The sequence below is a fragment of the Heteronotia binoei genome, chromosome 1 (assembly GCF_032191835.1).
Source record: "Heteronotia binoei isolate CCM8104 ecotype False Entrance Well chromosome 1, APGP_CSIRO_Hbin_v1, whole genome shotgun sequence".
Lineage (NCBI taxonomy): Eukaryota > Metazoa > Chordata > Lepidosauria > Squamata > Gekkonidae > Heteronotia > Heteronotia binoei.
This window is the reverse complement of record NC_083223.1, coordinates 90,815,048-90,834,995: the sequence shown is the minus strand read 5'-3', so window position 1 is coordinate 90,834,995 and position 19,948 is coordinate 90,815,048. Positions and strand designations below refer to the sequence as shown.

Below are 19,948 nucleotides of genomic sequence, written 5' to 3'. Positions count from 1 at the left end.
AATGTGCATATTTCCAAAATTAATTTATATTTTGAGAGGCATTCCTATTCTAATCCCTAAGAAATGGTTCAATAAAATCGATGGGATCTTATCTAAGTTTATTTGGGGCTCCAGTCGACCTAAGATCTCTATGCTTAAGCTTCAGAGAGAGGTGAAGGAAGGTGGTTTTGGGGTTCCGAACCTGTTATTATATCACAGAGCCCTTTTATTAGCTGCAGTTAAATGGTGGAATCTTGTCAGCTTGGATAACGCACCGACCTGGGCATCGCTTGAGGGCGCAATGATATTTCCATTGGAGGGATGCTATGCACTAGGTTCGACGTTCTCTGTGATAAAACATCCACTGAGATCAATTACTTCAGCTAGAAAAGTATGGGAGCTGACACTGAAACTGGTTAACGCTGACCCTTTCTCGCATGAAAAAGCCTCTTTGTGGGGCAATCCTTTAATTAAGATAGGCAATAAGCCGGTTTTTTGGCTTCGGTGGATGCACGCCGGTATTGTTTCTTTGGATCAGTTAAAAAATCAAGAGGATGAGTTTATTGCACACTATGAACTTCCAACTCAAATAACATCTTTACCATTATATCAGTGGAATTTTATGCAAATGAAACAAGCCTTGCGAACTGTGTTCGGGCCTGATGCGTTGGCGGCATCACAGTGCCCGCCATTGTTTGGTCAACTGTCTGAGGCATTTGAGCAGAAGAAATCCAATTTAGTGTTGTATAATATACTGAAGGAGATTACAATACCCGACCTATCTGCACTAAATCAAAAATGGAATCTAGAGGTTCAATGTCACGTGAACTTGGACCAATGGGAAGATTGTTGTAATAAAATTAGGAAGTCCACTCTGGACATCAGGTTGATAACTATACAACAGAAAGTATTGCATAGAGTTTATTGGACCCCACTTCGTATGTTTAAGAGAGCAATGCTATCCTCAGCAGAGTGTTGGAGATGTAAGAGTAGAGAGGCGAATCTCACACATATGCTATTTAACTGTGAGGTGATTCAGAATTTTTGGCAACAGGTGTTATTGAAAATAAAGGATACAATTAAACGTCAACTACCATGGCAAGATAGTCACTTAATACTAAACTTTTTTCCGAAAGAATGGAAATTAAAGAAGGGGCAAAAATTATGGTTAGGAAGGGCTCTGTTGATAGCAAAACGCCAAATTCTTAAACACTGGAAACAAAATGATGTAATTCCAATTCTTCTTTGGGAAGATGACTTATTGAAACTTGCAGCTTTTGAAAAAATATCGTTTTCTGGTCGTAGACAAATGTGTCGTTTTAATGAGATTTGGAGTCCATTTATGCAAATGATGAATGTTTAGCTGATTTGATTTGATATCGTTGTAAACTGTATCGTTTTACTTTTCTTGTATTCACTATATGAAAGTTAGGTTGATGTTCTTCTTTCTGATATCTATTAATGTTTAACTTGAGTAACTATTGTAATTTTATGCACTGGGGTTTCACATGTGGGGTTTTTAAAACAACAATAAAAAAAAAAAAACAACTTGCTGCTCCAAAGGCCCCGGACTCGCAGCCTTTGCGCCATTCTCCCCTTCCCACCCCCCCCTCGCTTCCGTTTTCTGAGACAGCGGGAGAGGAGGGTGCAAACCCGGGGGTCCCCCGCCAGAGCGGGAGGATTGGGACCCCTACCTTTACTGTATCTGTTGTATCATTTACTGTAAATGATTACGGATGAATATAAAAGGTTGTGATCTTCCTCAGATCAGGGCTCAGACACTTCAAGGACACGAGTCCTGTCTGAGGCCCGTGCACGTTAATAAACTGAACTACTTTCCTGACTCGCCTGTGGCCTGCTCTTTGCCTAACCACCAAGAGGCATTGATTTCTGCTACAGAACCAAGAGCAACATTGTGAGTGTGACAATAATAACTGAACTCCAAAGGGAGTTTTGGTCATCACATTTAAAGCAACCACACACCTTTAAAAATGCCTTCCCTCCATTGGAAATAATGAAGGATGGGGCACCTTCTTTTGGAGCTCCTAGAACTGGACCCCCTGGTCCAGTCTTTTTGAAACTTGGAGGGTGTTTTGAGAAGAGGCACCAGATGCTATGCTGCATATTTGGTGCCTCTACCTCAAAAAACAGCCCCTCCAGAGCCCCAGATACCCATGGATCAGTTCTCCTATGTGAATTGGTCTTCATAGGGAATAATGGAGTATCCAGCAGACATCCCACCCCCCTGCTTTCTGATGACCCTGAAGCAGGGGGAAGGCCCATTCTGGGGCATCCCGTGTCCCCAGCTGGGGATTGACAATCCTGTCCATACTAGAGTCCTCAACAGTGTATTGTTGAAGCTGAAACCTTAACAATAGACTTTTCACAAAGGAGTAATAGGCAGCCATTTATCCCATGGACACATTACTGACAACTGTTTCCATGTGCCTACATGACATGCTATTTGTTAAAGGTTACAATATGATATTAAATTGTATGAAAATTACACTAAATCTACTTACATCATAACTACTAATTTACTTAATTGGTGTCACATAGATGGCAACCACTGTGGGCTATTTTGAACCATTTGATCCATTGCATTATGGAAGTGGATCTTAAAATATGGATACAATTGAATGGCTATGGTGCTTGTAGATTTCATGTCATTCTCTCCACAGGGAGTCAAATTTACTTGAAAACTGGCATGAATTTAGCAGTTAAGATGACATTTATCCAAGAAGATACTGATAAAACTAATATCTAAAACAACTGTTAGATTCATTAACCAAAATGGGTGGGTGGGGGATGATTATTTAGTGTTAAAGCCAGAAGTTTTCCCTTGACTTTAATCAGCCAGCAACTGTTGATCAGTCTCTTGTATCAAATTACCTCTTGGGCAGGACCACTAATAAGTTTTGATGCCCTAGGTAACCTATGACTTTAATGCCCACTCCCACATTCTGGATGGAGAAAATTGAGAAATCTAGAGATAACACGGGGGGGGTTTAAATAGAAAAAAAATCAGTCCAGTTTGTTAATCCTTAAAGGCTAGTACCTTAGGTCACCACCTAGTTCACCTGTCTTACTGGAGAGCTAGTTTGGTGTAGTGGTTAAGTGTGCGGACTTTTATCTGGTAGAACCTGGTTTGATTCCCAACTCCTCCACTTGCACCTGATAGCATGGCCTTGGGTCAGCCATAGCTCTGGCAGAGGTTGTCCTTGAAAGGGCAGCTGCTGTGAGAGCCCTCTCCAGCCCCACCCACCTCACAGGGTGTCTGTTGTGGGGGAGGAAGGTAAAGGAGATTGTGAGCCGCTCTGAGACTCTTCTGAGTGGAGGGCGGGATATAAATCCAATATCTTCAATATCTTCTTATTGGGCTACCTCTTGTCTTGGGGATATGTTAATCCTGTGTATTATTTTGCATAGATTCATCAACTGTAAATGGAGTTTGTTAGATGTAGGAAACTGGAGTGCAGCTCTAGCTAATTTTCAAAATCTTATTTAAGATGTAAATGATATGTTGGTTCAGTATGGAGAAACTTTCTAAACTGCCTTTGGCAATGGAGTAATTGTTCTTTTGACAAGACACCTATGGAATATATTTGCGTATGAAACAAAAAAGCAGCATTAATCCTTGCTACAAGATTGCCCACACTAAATCATCACTTCAGTTTCTGTGTCAAAAATGCCACAAAGAAAGAAATCTCATACAGATTTTTCATTCTGATTCCTATGTTCCAGTGGAACACAGTGCAAAGAAACGTTGAACCAACATAAAATATAAACAATTTTATTTGTATGCTGCTCCAATTTTGATCGTGGGTAAAACTAATGTTTCTTCTCAAATACTTAGATTTTAGTGACTTCTTTAATTTGGAATCTGAGATATGAAACATATACTAGTCTTTGGTACATGCAGCACCAAATTGGGAGTGTTGGGCAGGTGAGGTCCACAGTTAATTGTGGCAAAACTCTAAGAAAACTTCCTAAATTCAGAATGTTTCCCCACAGCTTGGAGATCTTACTAGATCTTTGCAAAAGTATTCATGTGCTATCACATGCAGATGATCCCTGTACAAATATGCTCAGAACATGGTGTTGACCTAAAGTACATTGTAAATGCATGGGAGCATCCAGAATTTTTGCAGGAGCTGCAGTAATGGGCTTCGTTGATTCCCACTTTCTCATATTTTAAAGTTATTTATTTGTAGGGTGTGTGATTCACCTGCTGTGCAACTCCTTTTTTTTGTGACATATAGCAGCAAGGATCTTCCCCAATTCTATATTCTGTCATTTTGTCGACTTTGTATTGTATGTTGAAATTGTGTACTCACCATCAATACTCCCTCTAAGCTGTGGAGTCTTGTAAGCAAAAATTCTGCTTCGTGAACTTCTGGCATTTAGATTGTGAGCTACTGCATAAATTAGTCTGCTCTGGGGCCACAGAAGGGCTCCAATCCAAACCTTGCTGAAATCCCATTGTATAATTTTATAAATTATTTCAGAAACTACCGTTTGCTGAATCTGACAATTGAAGCTGCCTTATCCTGAATCTGTCCATTGATTCTTCAAGGTCAATATTGTCTACTCAGAATGGCAATGGCTCTCCAGGCTCTCAGGCAGAGGTCTTTTATCTCATCTTCTACCTGGTCCTTTTAACTAGAGATTCTGGGGATTGAACCTGGGAACTTCTGAATGAAGAATTGCCACTTTGACTGGACAGATAAATATTATAATGTACATGTGTGGGTCCATGAAACTTGGTGGGGATTTCCCACCACCCACTATCTTGCCAGGCCCAGCTCCTGAGCTGCACCATCACTGTGCCCAGCACTGCTCCTAGCCTCTTTTGAAGACTGCTGGAGGTACATACATTTTTGCTCTTGCACAGAGAATGCTATTTTACTTTAGGAGGAGTTAACATAAAGACCCCTGTATTTTTTTTAAGATTCTGTGGTTTCCTAACAAATATTCAATTTTTCACCGGGCTGCGGCCTGTTTGCAAAGGGCTGCACAGTTTCGACACCCTCCCACAGCAGCTTCGCCCCCCCACAGCACCTTTGCTCTCCCCTTTTCACCATTTTAAGGCCAGGAAAGGGGCAGTGAAGTGCCTCCCAGGCCGACTTCCCCCTGCCGATCAGCTGATCGGTTGGGAAAACTGCCGCAGTAGCGGTGAGGGACACTGCCCCTTGCCATCTTCCCGGGGAGGGGGGTCAGCCTGGGAGGAGCTTCATGGCCCCTTACCTGGCCTTAAAATGGTGAAATGGGGGGAGAAGGAGGCGAGGCTGCACAGGGGGGGGTGCAGGGAGGAGAAAACGGGGGGGGGAGGATAGATCCAGGTGGGCAGCCATGTTGATCTGAAGCAGTAGAACAAAGTAGGAGTAAAGTTGCACCTTTAAGAGGTGGCAAGGCTGTGCGGGGTGGGGGAAGGATGGCGGAGGAAATGAGGGGAGGAGGTGGTGAGGCTGCGCGAGGGGGGCGGTGACAAGGCTGTGCAGGGAGGTAGAAAATGAGGTGAGGAGGTGCTGCAGGGGGAGGCCGAATTGGGTGCCCCCACCCAGCGAGCTCTGGGGCCAAAAAGATTGGGGATCACTGCTCTAAAGGAACAATCCTCATATACAATTTGTGTAAAGACCCTGTTACCTCCTCCTGCAAGCTAAAGTCTCCTTAAGAGCTAATATTCCCCCAAAATATTAGGAGACCTTCAATTCCAATAACACTTTCAACATTTATTAAGGAAGAAGTGAAACTTCTAGCCTTGCATTAGTGATTCCAGAACTGAGAATCTATTAACGTAGAATAAAAAGGTGTGTTCCTGCCTATTTAACAGGGATAGCTCCATTTAAAGTTATGTGTGTGTCTGTGCATGTTTAGTGCTATCAGTTCTGACTTACGATAGGTCTATGAATTAAAATGGCCATGACCTGGACACCCAAGTCTATCCCAGTCTTGTCAGATCCTGTGAGCTAAAAAGATTGGGCCCTGGTCAGTAGTTGGATGGGAAACCACTAAGGAATACCAGGGTCACTATGTAGAGGCAAGCAATGGCAAACCACCTCTGAACATTTCGTGCCTTGAAAACCCTATAGGGTTGCTGTTAGTCAGCTGTTACTTGACAGCAAAATAAAAATAACTTCCAAAGTGTGCTATTGTTAACAGTCTTACTCAGGTCTTGCAAACTGAGGGTCACGGCTTTACTGACTGAATCAGTCCATCTCATGTTGGATCTATCTCTTTTCCTGCTCCCTTTAACTTTTCCTAGCAATATTGTCTTTTCCAGGGACTCTTCTTTTCTCATGTGACTGAAATACAACAATAGTTTAGTCATTTTAACTTCAAGGGGGAGTTCAGGTTTGATTTGATCTAGAACTCATTTATTTGTCTTTTAGTCAATCCACGATATCTGTACAACTCTTCTCCAACAGCACATTTCAAATGAATTAACTTTCTTCCTGTCAGTTTTCTTCATTTTCCAACTTTCACTGCTATACATAGTAATGGAGAAAACTATGACATGAATTAACTTGATCTTTGCTGCCAACAATACATCCTTACACTTAAGAATCTTTTCTAGCTCCTTCACAGCTGCCCTACCTAGTCTCAGTAGCTTTCTGATTTCTTGATTGCTGTCTCTCTTTTGGTTGATGATGGAGTCAAGGAATGGAAAATCTTTAAGAATTCTGATTTCATCTTCAACCTTAAAGTTGCATTATTTCCAAGTAATTATTACTTTTGTCTTGATGTTTAGCTGTAATCCTGTTTTGGCACTTTCTGCTTTAACCTTCATCAGGAGTCATTTAAAGTCCTAACTAGTTTCTGTTGGTAATGTGTTGTTATCTGCAAATCTCAAACTGTTGATGTACCATCCACCATTTTTCATTCCTTTATCTAAATCGAATCCAGCTTTCCTTATGATATGTTCTGCATATAGATTGAAGACATAGGGAGATGAAATAGATCTTTATCTGACACTTTGCCAACTGGAAACCATTCTGTTTTTCTATATTCTGTTCTAACAGTAGCCTGTCTGTCTTGGAGCACAGGTTTCACATAAAAACAATCAGATGTTGTGGCACATCTATTTCTTTAAAAACCAACCATAGCCTTTCATGATCTGCAGTCAAAAGCTGTGCTGTAATCTATTAAACAAAAAGCTGAATTTCTTATGAAATTTACAGTATGATCTTTAGTGCCTCTTCGTTTGATAAATCCAGGTTGAACATCTGGCATTCCTTGTTCCATATATGGTAACAATCTTTGTTATAAGATTTTGAGCATAACTTTATTCACATAGGAATTTTTAATGGCCCAATAATTGCTACAGTCCTTGCAATGTCCTTTTTTTTCAAACTGGAATGAAGATCAAGCATTTCTAGACTGTAGGCCATTGCCCCCCCCCCTCCAATTGCTGGCATATTCTTGTTAAAGATATTGATGGAATCCATTTCTGTGGCTTAAATTAGCTCTATTGATATTGCATCTACTACTGGTGGTTTGTTCTTCCCGTTTGCTCCCAGTTCAGCTTTCATTTCACTTTCTCACGTGGCAGGTTCTTCTTCAAAAGATTCTTCTTCAAAGGAATTCCCTTTCATAGCTTCTGTATAGTTCAGGGGTGTCAAACTCATTTGTAATGAGGGTTGGATCTGACATAAATGAGACCTTGTCGGGCTGGGCCATGTGTGTCATAAAATATGTTAGGTAGTAGAGATATAAACTTTTATAAAGGATGCAGACAGACACAAAGATTTTTTAAAAATGTAAAATATGCTTAAAAGACTTTTGCAATATTTTATTTAACAGTCTCTAATAACTGATAGCCTCTTGCTCTAAAATATTGTATCAAAATCTTGAGACGTCTGTGCTGTAGCAATCTTGAATATGCCATTCAGATGTTTGTGTGTAAGTTGCAAACCTTTTGATTTGACATTTACTGCAGAAATCTCATGCAATTCTCTGTCTGGGATAGTGATGCTCTGTATTCTTGGTGTTTGGTGGAGCAATAGTGGGAGGGCTTCTAGAGTCCTGGCCTCACTGATTGCACCTGGGTTTTTTGGCCATTGTGTGGCATAGTGTTGGACTGGAAGGGCCATTGGCCTAATCCACATGGCTTCTCTTGTTCTAATGAATGATGTGAAAAAAGAGTATTCACATATGGTGCTGAACTTAACATGAACTACTAAAATGTTAACAGCAAAACATTGGGAACAGGCTGAAAATCTAAACATTAAAATTATATTATAGTACAGCAAATTGCTCTATTATTAAGGCTTACCAAGGTGGTTTGTCTAACGCATAGTAAGCAACCAAAGTCTACATTTTTGTCAGCCTCTAAACCGTTTCTTAATTTTTGGCAAGAGATTTTAAATATACTTAACAGTCACACTTTGTTTTGAATGGTTTGTATTTGTTAGGGTTAGAGTTTTGTAAGTTTATAAAACTGTAAGGAAAGCTCGATAAGGAACTTTACATTTTACTTGCTCTCTTGATAGGGTTTGTCCAGGAGCAGTACAAAAAAGCCATGTAGTAATCTGCCCGGTTTAAAACAAACGTTATTAAAGCCGAGGGAATGCAACGCACAAGCAAGCCTTCCACTTCTCTACGTTGCACGATTTCTGTTTCTGGATTTTGCTATGGCTCAACGACGTTCTGTCTCATATTTCACATGTTTTCAGATGCTGAGTCCGGCACTCTCTTTCCCCCAAACCTCCTTCCTGTCCACAATTTAGCGCCCTCTCCCAAGCACCGCCTCACTCCTACAGCGACCTCACGCACAGTTGACGTTATAAGCTCCACCTCTTACTCCGGGAGGCGTTGGATTGAACTATTTTCGCCCTCTTTCGTACGCTGTCCGCCCACTTCGTGTCCCAGCGACTGTGTTCCGTTGTTTCTCCACCCCCACCCTTTCTCTCTCTCTCTCTCTCCTTTTGCTATGTTGGGTGCCGCAGCCCGGTGCACGTCGTGGCGGCGCTTTGAATTGATTTAGCACGTGCGGTTTGATGTCAGCGCGAGGCCCCAGCGTGCTCCGCCCGGGTACAGTGACTTCTCTTAGCCAGCAGTGGGGAAGAAAGGCGGGAGGAAGGGTCGTGCGCGCGCGAGACTAACTGCCATATTCCGTTTGCTCCTGACAGGAACTTCAGTGTTTGTGTGTGTGTGTGTGTGTGTGTGTGTGTGTATATATATATGCGCGTGCGTACGGGCGCGTGCGCTGTCCTGCTCTGACATTGCAACCGTTCTTGTCAACGCCTTTGCATGTCGGGAGCCTCTCCCTCAAAAAATTCTGGGTGCCTGTTGATGACAGCTACACAGTAGGGCCTGCACGCCCAACACTATGCATTCTTGCTATGAGGGGGGTCACTTGCCCTGCAAGTATGGGAATAACGGGATTCAGCCCACTCCAAAGTCTAGAGCAGCCCTGAACCGTTGGACTGCTCCTCCTGCTCGGCTGGAGAGCTGCCTATCTGACCCTGCCTCCCGCCAAAGTCTTGTGGTCCTTGATGAAGCATACTTAAATGCCTGGTAATCCTGATGTCCCGTTGAAGGCGAGCTTCCTTCCCGCACGCTTCTTCTCCCAAAAGTTGTATTGTTCATTATCTGTCACATCTTCCCATCCTTCAGAAAGCTCAGGGTTCTGTCTGGCCATGGTTATATTTATTTATTTCACTTCTTTTAAAACTGATATTAGCTGCCTTTGTACCTTGTGGCACTCAAGATGCTCACAATACAAATAAAACTGATTGCAAAACAAATATGACAATCGTTTGAAATCTGAATCAGGACAGCCAATAAATAAAGCTAAATTAGTCATATGCCATCCTAAATACAACTGGTTCTCTCTTCCTCCCATTTCCCAGAACAGCCCTGCGAGGTAGTTTAGGTTGAGTGATTGCCCCAGGGTTGCACAGTGACCTTTATTGCTGTATGGGGATTTGAACTCAAGGCTCCCCTGTACTGGTCCGCTACACCACACCACTTCTCTAATTATTTTGCTTTCCGGCAAAAAAAAATGGCTTCCAAAGTACCTCTCAGTAATCAAAAGATTATATAGATGACAATTAAAATTCCATTAACATTGTCTCTAGGTTAGGGAGTCCCTGCCCTCCCTCTGGTCCTATTGATTGTAGTTAGAAATCAGAAGGAGGGGCTCTGAGTTGCAGATCTTACACTATGCCTTTACTGAACATTATTTAGTAGTAAGGTATTTAAAAGACTGATTATGATGTTCCTTTATGTAATGTTTATAGTGTTTGATAGGCTGTGTTTTCTGATGTGGGGGAAACTTGTAAATCCCATCTGTCTTGCCTTCTCCTTGCTAATGGTTAAGCATTTATTGATTTATTTTAGAAGATTTATGTTCCGCCCTACCTTGCAAGCAGGCTTAGGTTGGATAACAACAGAATCAGACAATTAAAATCCATAAAAACATAACATAAAACAACATCATCTGATGGTGAAGCAGGTGACACTTCCATTCACATTAATACTATTTCCAACTGGAACCAAAAATCAAGAACATATCAATACACTTAACATTTCAAATGGGCCATACTTTGGCAAGGGAGGCCAATTGTATTTAATTTGGACACCCTACTCCCAATTCAGTAGCTTTCTACAAAGATTACATTTCTTCTTCCACTCATCACTTTTGTATTCTGGATTATTTTATTTGATTACCATTTGTGATGGTTTACAAATCCTGACACAAGTAAACTGTCCTAATGCAAATTGGACTCTCCTATCATATATGTGTAACAATAATATTTAATAAAATTGTATTGGCTTGGAATAATAAATTATGATTTCATTAGTTTGGGATGATTAACATTTACCTAATCCTCTTTCTGGTTACTCACAATCATTGATGCCATTAGGTTTGAAAATATATTTTTAAAAGCCAAGTTTTTATCACTATTTAACCACCCTGATTTTGAGAACAAAATGGTTGTTTAAACATATGAGTAATAATTTGCAGTTGGATAATTAAATCTACAGTTGTAATTTTATATATACCCTAAGGAATGGCCTATTAAAATGCAAAGGAACTATAATTAAAATAACAGACCAGGTACTAGTAACTCTGTTTGCATTAAGTGATCTTGAGAGTGCATTAGGGAGACATCATGAGGCTCTCTCATGTTCCCTTGCTGTAACTGGTTTTAGTACAGTTCCCAAGTAATATTACTTACCAACCACCTAACACTTTCTAAGGGACCAGTGCTCATTTAAGATTTTGGTTACCCTGAGTTTTGTAAAGCAGAATGACTCTACTATCTTGCATTGCTAGAATACTAGTCTGATTCCTATCCCTTGGTAATGAATTACTTTATGCTGAGTTTTCTTTGGGGATTTATTCTTTCATTGGCTTTTAAAAGCACTGTGTGTTTTGGAGGGTTAATGATTTGTTGCAGTTTTTCAGGACATTGAGCTTTTGGTTGGTTCTTAGTTTTTTTGTTTTGTTTTTGTTTTGGTGGTGGTGGTGGTGGTGGTGGTGGCGGCGGCAGCAGCAGCCATCCTGCTTGTTGCTGGTCAGTTTAATGTTATGTTGTTAATTATTTTAATTTTTAGTTTAAATATTGTTTATAGTTTAATTAATGACTGTTTTTAAGTGGAAGGGTGGGATATAAATTTTATTTTAAATGTAAATAAGTTGGAAGAACACAAATGGAACATCTTTTTTTGCAAACTGCTTATCAATTTTATAAGGATTATTATTGCATGTTTCAGCTGCTATGCAGCACTTGTTTTTCGCACTGGACATAAAGTTGACAGTAATTTTTTTCAATACTTGTTTTAAAAGACCTTCTAGTTACATTTTAATAAGTCTAAACTTGGATCCTCATAATTTTAATATGTGTTTTCTTTATTGAGACTTCATTCTTGCACATCCTTCTAATAATATACAGCTTCTTTATTAAAAGGAAGAGATTAGTGTGTGTGTGTGTGTGTGAGAGAGAGAGAGAGAGAGAAATCTACTACTAAATAGATTTTTGGGGAAGCTGTAGTTGTGCAAACCCTCCTATGAGATAGGGTGAGAAGTTCAGATTGAATGGAAGGAATGAGAACATGCCTGTGGAAGGAAGTAAAGAGGGCAATGATATTAAAGCAGTCAGATGAAGATAATTTCAGCAGTTACTTTGTATGGTATAAAGAGGATAGAGATGATAAAAGGCTGGAGGTTGTGTGAGTAAGAAGTTAGTGCACACGTGAGGAACTAATGTGCAGAAATGGAAGAAAGAAATGTATTTTGGGTTGTTGTGAAAAAAACCCTGGGAGGCTATTGTGACTGGCTAAAATAGTATGAATTTAGTAATAGTTAATAAAATCAATTTGTTTTTTTCAGATTTGTCAGACAGTTCATTTTTTTCTGTTTATTTAGACATCAGTAGTTGACCAAGTTCTTATAATCAGTTTATCAAAGAAAGACCAGCCCCCCCCCAAAAAAGGCAATACACATTTTAGCAGTAAATAAAGTTATCATTAATTGAGAAGTAGATTATGACAACAAAAAACATCTGATTATTCATTGATTCCTTTGAACTTGGCTTTTCCTTAAGATTTAGCAATACTTTTCAATGAACAGGGTTTGTGAAATGTTCTTGGTCTGTGGGATGGATAAGGCCTTTGAATGATTGTGCTTTATTTAGCTTGCTTTTGAACTGAGGTGTTCGTTCTCTATTGGTAAAGATAACTTCCACAGAAAAATGGTGGGTTTTGTATATTATCCATTTATCTAAATAAATCGAATTAAACATAAACATCTGATTTTCAGCATGGCCTTTTCTGTGAATATTTCAATCTGGACGTTGGGGCCATGAATAGATCAGTTGCATTTGTACAGACTTGAGGGGAAACCCCAGGTATGCAGAAAAATCTGAAATTTTAAAAATATAATAAAAAGTTGGGGGGGGGGATGTTCCAAGAAGCAGTATTTTTAAGAAATCAATACCCTTTTCAGTGGACATTGTTGGGGTTGCTAAGCAAACCACAGTAATATTGCCAGCCTTTAAGCCTTGCTTTCTGTCAGTAAAAGGCAGGGGAGCAGGACCCTTTGTTTTGGCCTCTGAGGCTGGACTCACTGAGGCCAGGCATGGTAGCAACAACTGGCACAACCTGCAGCGCCTTACTGTTTAACAGCAGCCACTGCGCAAAAAAAAAGAGTGGTGTAGTGGTTGGAGTCTCAGACTAGGATATGGGAGACCCAGGTTTGAGACCCACTGTGCCATGTAAGTTCACTGGGTAACCTAACCTGCCTCATGGTTGTTATGACGATAAAATGGCAGTCAGGAGAATGATCCAGGCTGCTCTGGGTCCCCATTAGGGAGAATGGCAGAATATAAATGGAGTCAAATATAGCTGAAGATGAGGGTAGATAAAAGATGTTAAGCTGACTGGGGGACAGGAAGGAGAAAAGGATGCGAGAAAAGGGGACAGCCTATGGAGGCTGCCAGAAAGATAGAAATAGGAAGTAGTGTTGGAAGGTATACAGGCGGGGAAAAGATGCCCCTTTGCGGCCCTCCACTTTTTTTGTTCTGTTAGATGGAGCTAGTCTAGCGAAACAGCTTTCAAAATCCATCTATAAATTAGGGTTGCCTTGGCAATCAGATTGGCATTGCAAGTTCTGATCTTGGAATAATTCATGGACATGAGGGGGCTGATTTGTATTGGGACCATGGTGCATTGGGAGGTAGAACTTAAGCCACTATATGAATCATTCCCCTAACCAGTGTTCCCTCTATGCTGAGTTAGTGTGAACTAGCTAACAGATTTTTAGCTTCCAACTCACACATTTTTGTCTTAGCTCAGGAAAACCTACCCCAGAGCAAACTAATGTATGTAGTAGCTCACAACTTTAATGCCTGTAGGCGGCAAAGTTTAATTTTGCTCACAAGACTCCACAGTTTAGAGCAGAGGTGTCAGACATATGGCCTGCGGGCTGGATCAGGCCCGCAGAGGGTTCCAATCAGGCCCTCTAGCAACTGGCTGTCATCTGCTTCATTTTCCCTTGCCTGCTTTTTTTGGTTGCCATTTTGTGTTTCTCCCTGGATAAGCCAAAGCATCAAAGCAGTCTTTCCCTCTCCCCCACCCTTTTCCCAAAGGGAGGAGGAGCAACCTCAGCCAACGAGGGAGCTTGGCTCTATAGCTCTGCTGGTTGATTAAGTTTTCCAGGCTCAGTTAATCACTACAGAGCTACTAAGACAAGCCTTTCTTCCTTCTAATGAATGGCTGAGGCTCCTCCCCCTCCTCCTGCCCTGAGGAAGGAAAGAAAGAGCGAGAGCTTCCTTTGCCCAGTCCCCACCATCAGGAGAGCTACGAAGACTAGCAACGTTTTAATGAAGGTATGAGCTTTTTGCCTTGCTACAGAGAGAGGGAGAGAGAGTTTTGTTGGGCTTGTAACTGGGTTGCCCTCCTTTTTTTCACTGTATTCATGCCCTCCAGTCTTTCTCAATAGGTAAGCATGTGAACTATTTAGAAGAGAAATATCAGCATTAGGCTGAGAGTGTGTTCCACCCCAGGTTTACCCAGCAAATTTTCCTTATTTTTTTTTCACGTTTTCCTTTGATTGGGGGTCTTAAATTTAGGCTTCCCAGATAGTAGACTGACACTGACCACTGTACATGGCTGTCTCTCTGTTCTTGTAGTTGTTTTTTGGGGGGAAGTTGTATTTTTTTTTAGTTGTAGTCATTTTTCTGGGGAAAATTATAGTTTTGTAGACAAGCACATAGCCCTCAGTCTTTGCCATGGTGCCTTCACATGTTCTTGACTAGTACGTGAAGCAACTTCTGTACAAAAGCTCACAGTGTCCAGCTGCTTCATGTTCCTCTGGGTCTTAGCCTCAAAGCATTGACCATGAGATATCTGTAATGAATGTCAATGAAAAAAAATTCTTTAATTGTGTGTCTGTGCCCTTTATAAAGTTTATATGTCCGCTACCTGGCATTACATTTTATGATACACATGGCTCGGCCCAACAATGTCTCATTTATGTCAAATCCGGCCCTCATAACAAATGAGTTCAACACCCTTGGTTTAGAGGGTATATTGCTCCTAACCTGAAATGGCCAGGAGGAGGGGTGTGTTCTATTTTCTCCACTGGGAAAACTTATGTGCAGCTGATCAGTACAAGTATTTTAATCAGTGAGGAAAATAGTCTCCCCCAGGTCTGGGTAATGCCTGGGGGTAGGGCTTAAGTCCACAGCCCCAACCCACTTGTTCCTGTTACAGATAGTAGGCTATCACAGGGTTAGAAGCAATGCTGCATGAATGAGAGGAGTGAGATGGCTAAAGGAACTCACTCTGATTGAGGGAACTTATTCTAACTGTTCTGCTAACTGTCAAAAAGCAGAGGGACAGCTAAGCACTTAAGGAGAGAATTGAAGCAGTTGAAGAGTAGCTGGAGAAGAGAGTGGTAGTTTTGAGAGACTCTCTATTCTGACAAGAGTTAAAAAGCAGAGCCTGTTTCAGAGCCAGTGTGGTGTGGCTTTGGAAAAAGGATAGTCTTGGGAGGAGACTGTTCCAGGAGTTAAAACAGTCTCTCTGTGTGTAAAATGAAGCAACACATCTTGAGAAGGAATTTTAGTTCTTCAGTATTAAGCTTACTGCCCAGTGGGTGAAAAGACTGTCAGTTGGAAGATGAGGATATTGCAAAGGGTTTGAGGTGTCATTGAAAGGCTCTCAAAGTGCCAAAGGCACAGGTTATTTATCTTATGGAGAAGATAATAACAGTCTTGCCAGAGGAAAGGGGTCTAGTGGAAAGACCTTAGTCTTAACCAAAGGGACAAAGTTGAGTACACTCAAGACTGTATGATTATAACATATTATGTTTAACAGGAAAACCAAAATAAGCAATCTCTAAGAACAAGCCTCAGAATATCTGTAGTAGCTTTAGTGAAAACAACAATTTTAAGTGGAAAACTGTCTCTTGGGAAGTCAGCAACCTCAGATACAGTTCTGTCTTTAGATTTGACATGTTGTCTATTTATTCCAAATCGCAGATTTTTTGTAAACATCTATTCCCTTTCCAGGCAGTTTATTCAAATAAACCAAATATTATTTAAATCTATAAAAAAGGTAAAGGGAGTCCCCTGTGCAAGCACCAGTCATTTTTGTCTTTGGGGTGACATTGCTTTCACAACGTTTTCACGGCAGACTTTTTACAGGGTAGTTTGCCATTGCCTTCCCCAGTCATCTACACTTTCCCCCCAGTAAGCTGGGTACTCATTTTACCGACCTTGGAAGGATGGAAGGCTGAGTCAACCTCGAGCCAGCTACCTGAGCCAGCTTTCGCTGGGATCGAACTCAGGTTGTGAGCAGAGGGCTCCAACTGCAGTACTGCAGCTTTACCACTCTGCACATTTTTTGAGGTAAAATTTTGATGACTGAAGCAAACAGACAAGGTGATCCTTGTAGAAGGAAGGTTATTAAAGCGGTTGCTTTGTCACAGGCCCCTTTGTGCCTAGGCATTGAGTTCCAAGTACAGGACTTGCAACACATGTCTGATAGTCAGGACCCAGTAAGGACACGACAAAAAAGTAACATGTAATTAGTGGTGAAATCAGGGCTTTTTTAAAGCAGGAACACACAGGAACGCCGTTCCGGCTGGCTTGGTGTCAGGGGGTGTGGTCTAATATGCAAATGAATCCCTGTTGGGCTTTTTCTACAAAAAGGCCCTATGTGAAATAATGGTGATGTCAGGGTGTGTGGCCCAGTATGGAAATGAGTTCCTGCTGGGCTTTTTCTACAAAAAAAGATCTTGGTGAAATCATTTGGTAACCTTACTTATGGAACCTACTTTTTCTGAGTCTGTCTCCCTGCCCCAAATCTGCAACAGGGGGATATTACAGGATTTACACCTTCCCAGGAAAAACTAGTTTTGGATAGGATGCTGTTAATTATTACTTTTTTCCTGCTTTGCATTTTCAAAGCCAGTTTGAAAAACTGTAAATGAATTGCCAGTAAAATTACTGCAGATTAGTAATAATTTTCTAATGATAGTCTGAATATGATACAATCAAGCACCTGGCAGTTCCTGACACCATAGGTACTGGCATCCAGGGTTCTCTTGACATTTCATTTTAGAAATAGAAGAGGGGCCTGGATGAGCATTAGCCATGGCAATGGGATTTGAGAAAAGGTATTTCACAAAGTTTTGACACTCTACAAAAAGTAGCCTATTCAGGGGTCATTTTGTAAAAAAATTAGTGGTGGAACTCATTAGCTTAGTTCATTAGCATATGCCACTGCCCCCCCCCCCAGCCAAAAGCAACCCAATACAAGAAATGAGAGCCCCGGGCAAGCAGGCCTTGTTCACCTGGGGCTCTCCTGGGCTGGCCGGTCCAGTCAAAAGGCACAAGCCACCCGCTACTCAAAATCATGGGCTTCTCCAGGAGTTAATGTGGGCTGCTGGGGGCATGGCAAAGCCCCTGATGGCTTGAGAATTTAGTCAGACCTGTTGGATGATGATTTGGGCTGTTTTTACTGATGGAGCTTTATTTGGTGTCTGAACAAAATGTGAAGAAGATCCAATAAATCTGATAAAAAATTATGCTCCACGCCCTCAACATTCCTCCCTCATGGAAAAACATACATGGTGGGGAAACTGGGCAGTCTAAAAGAGAATATCATATTTCCATTTCTGTGTATCCTTTCTACTAGTGTGCATCTAAGTACAGTTACAAGAGCCCCGTGGCACAGAGAGGTATGCTGCAGTACTGCAGTCCAATCTTCTCATGACCTGAGTTTGATCCCAGTGGAAGCTGGGTTCAGGTAGCCAATTCATGGTTGACTCAGCCTTCCAGCCTTCCATCCTTCCAAGGTTGGTAAAATGAGTACCCATCTTGCTGGGGTAAAGTGTAAATGACTGGGGAAGGCAATAGCACAGCACCCCATAAAAAGTCTGCCATGAAAATGTGAAAGCAGCATCACCCCAGAGTAGGAAATGACTGGTGCTTGCACAGGAGATTACCTTTTTAAAAGTACAGTTGCACTTTAATTAGCCCATATCAGTGGACCTAGAAGAGTGTAACTTTTTGGCTTAGAAACACAAACACATTCAAATCCAGTATATGGCATGTACTGTGATAAAATAGTAATGTCTGTTGCACAGATATCCACAGCATCTATTTTGAGAGGTATGTAGTCATCTATTTTGCAGATCAACAGGATACTGCTGTTGCTCATTAACTGAAAATAAACAATTAAGAGCATAGATAAGAAGATTAATTTGGGGGTATTTTTAACAAGTTTATTCAGAAATATCTTTCTCAAGGTTATTCTAGGATTATTAAAGCAATATGATAATGAAAAATTTAAAATAATTTTGTAAATGTTCAATGTACTATTTTTTATTTGACTAAAAATTCGGCTTAATTAGTAAAAGGGATGGAAACCTAACATATATGTCAGTTTTGCCACATAGTTTCTCAGAATAGAAATTATGTTTTAAAGAGATATTTTAACATGTGTTAAATTTTTAAAAATCATTCCTCCCACTGGTTATTGGCTGGCACGCTTATATGTACTATGGAAAGAAAAAGTCGGATGGTTTTTTTTCTCACCATTATATAAGAAATAATCTACTAAATATTTGGATGAAGAAATATAGCGATGAGAGAGAACCACTATGTATAGTGCCAGCAGAAGTAATAAGAATAACAGCTGAGACAGGAGAGGAAAAAGGGATGTCATATAATCAATTATTAAAAATACAAAGTGGTACAATAGAATTGAAAACTGCTGAAGAGTTCAATAATAAGTATGATTGGTTTCAAATGCAACAAATAAAAAGTTTGGTGGAAAGTGATGTTAAAACTGAAGGAATAAGACGAGAACAAACAGAAATGGAAAAAGTTCTGCTTGGAGATAATGAAAAATTAATTTTGAAAATCTATAAGTTACTTTTAAAATGGTCTACGGAAGATGAAGTAGTGAAATCTCAAATGATTAAGTGGGCAATTAATGTAAATAAAGAAATACAGATGGACACATGGGAATATTTGTGGAAGAACTCTATGAAACTCTCAACATGTCAGAGTATTAAAGAACTGTTTTAAGATGATGTACAGATGGTATATGACTCCTAAAAAGTTGGCAGAGATGAACAATAAGATGCCAGATAGATGTTGGAAATGTAAAAAACATGAAGGTTCTTTCTACCATATGTGGTGGACTTGTGAAAGAGCGAAAAAGTACTGGCAGATGATTCAACAAGAGATTTCTAAGATCTTGGGATACGAATTTAACAAAGTTGCAGAGACTCTTCTGTTGGGATTACAAATGGAAACATTTCCAAAAGAAGATAGAACTTTAATTTGGTACTTGCTCTCAGCTGCTAGGACATTGTATGTGCAGTTGTGGAAGCAAGAAAAAATACCAGAGAAATGGGATTGGCTTGTAAAAGTTATGACATGGAGTGAAATGGACAAGTTAACAAGGACCTTAAGAGACTATGATTTAGAAGTATTTAAGATGGAGTGGAAAAAGTTCAGAAGATACGTAGAAAAAGAGTGGAAAATAAAAGGACATTGGACAATTTTTGATAATTACTAAGTACAGAGGGAGGAGGATATTAATTTTGGTTCTTTTTAATTAAGGGTACCTTTAATATTAAGATTTTAAGTATATAACACCGGCGGGGGTCAAGTAACGGGGGGAGGGGTGAGTAGAAAGTAATATATGGGATAGATTTTTTAAAAAGTAATTATTAATGAAGTAAGAAATTGAAATTTATTACCATATGTTACGAATGAAATTGTTTGAAACAACAAAATTCATTCCTCCCACTGGTTATGATAATAGTATGGTTATATTTCTGGGCAATGGTGAAGTACATCCATATTATAATTCTGGAGTGCAAACTTTTGTAAGCATTGCTTTTGAGTATTTTTGTGTTAGATTGAAAACAATTCTTACAGTTTTATCTTATTATCAAGAAAATGTTACCACATAAAGCCCCCATCTCCTGCCCTGAACC

General features: G+C 40.3%; 1 protein-coding gene across 2 annotated transcripts in view; it reads left to right on the top strand.

Moving 5' to 3' along the window:
• Positions 1-8,794: 8,794 nt before the first annotated feature.
• Positions 8,795-19,948, top strand: part of FBXL4 (F-box and leucine rich repeat protein 4) — a 79,699-nt gene continuing 68,545 nt past the window's right edge. Inside the window, exon 1 of one of the 2 annotated variants that reach the window (XM_060237490.1) lies at positions 8,795-9,012. The gene's annotated coding sequence lies outside the window, so the exon portion shown is untranslated. The remainder of the gene's footprint in view (positions 9,013-19,948) is intronic. The other variant, XM_060237489.1, reaches the window with a different exon arrangement.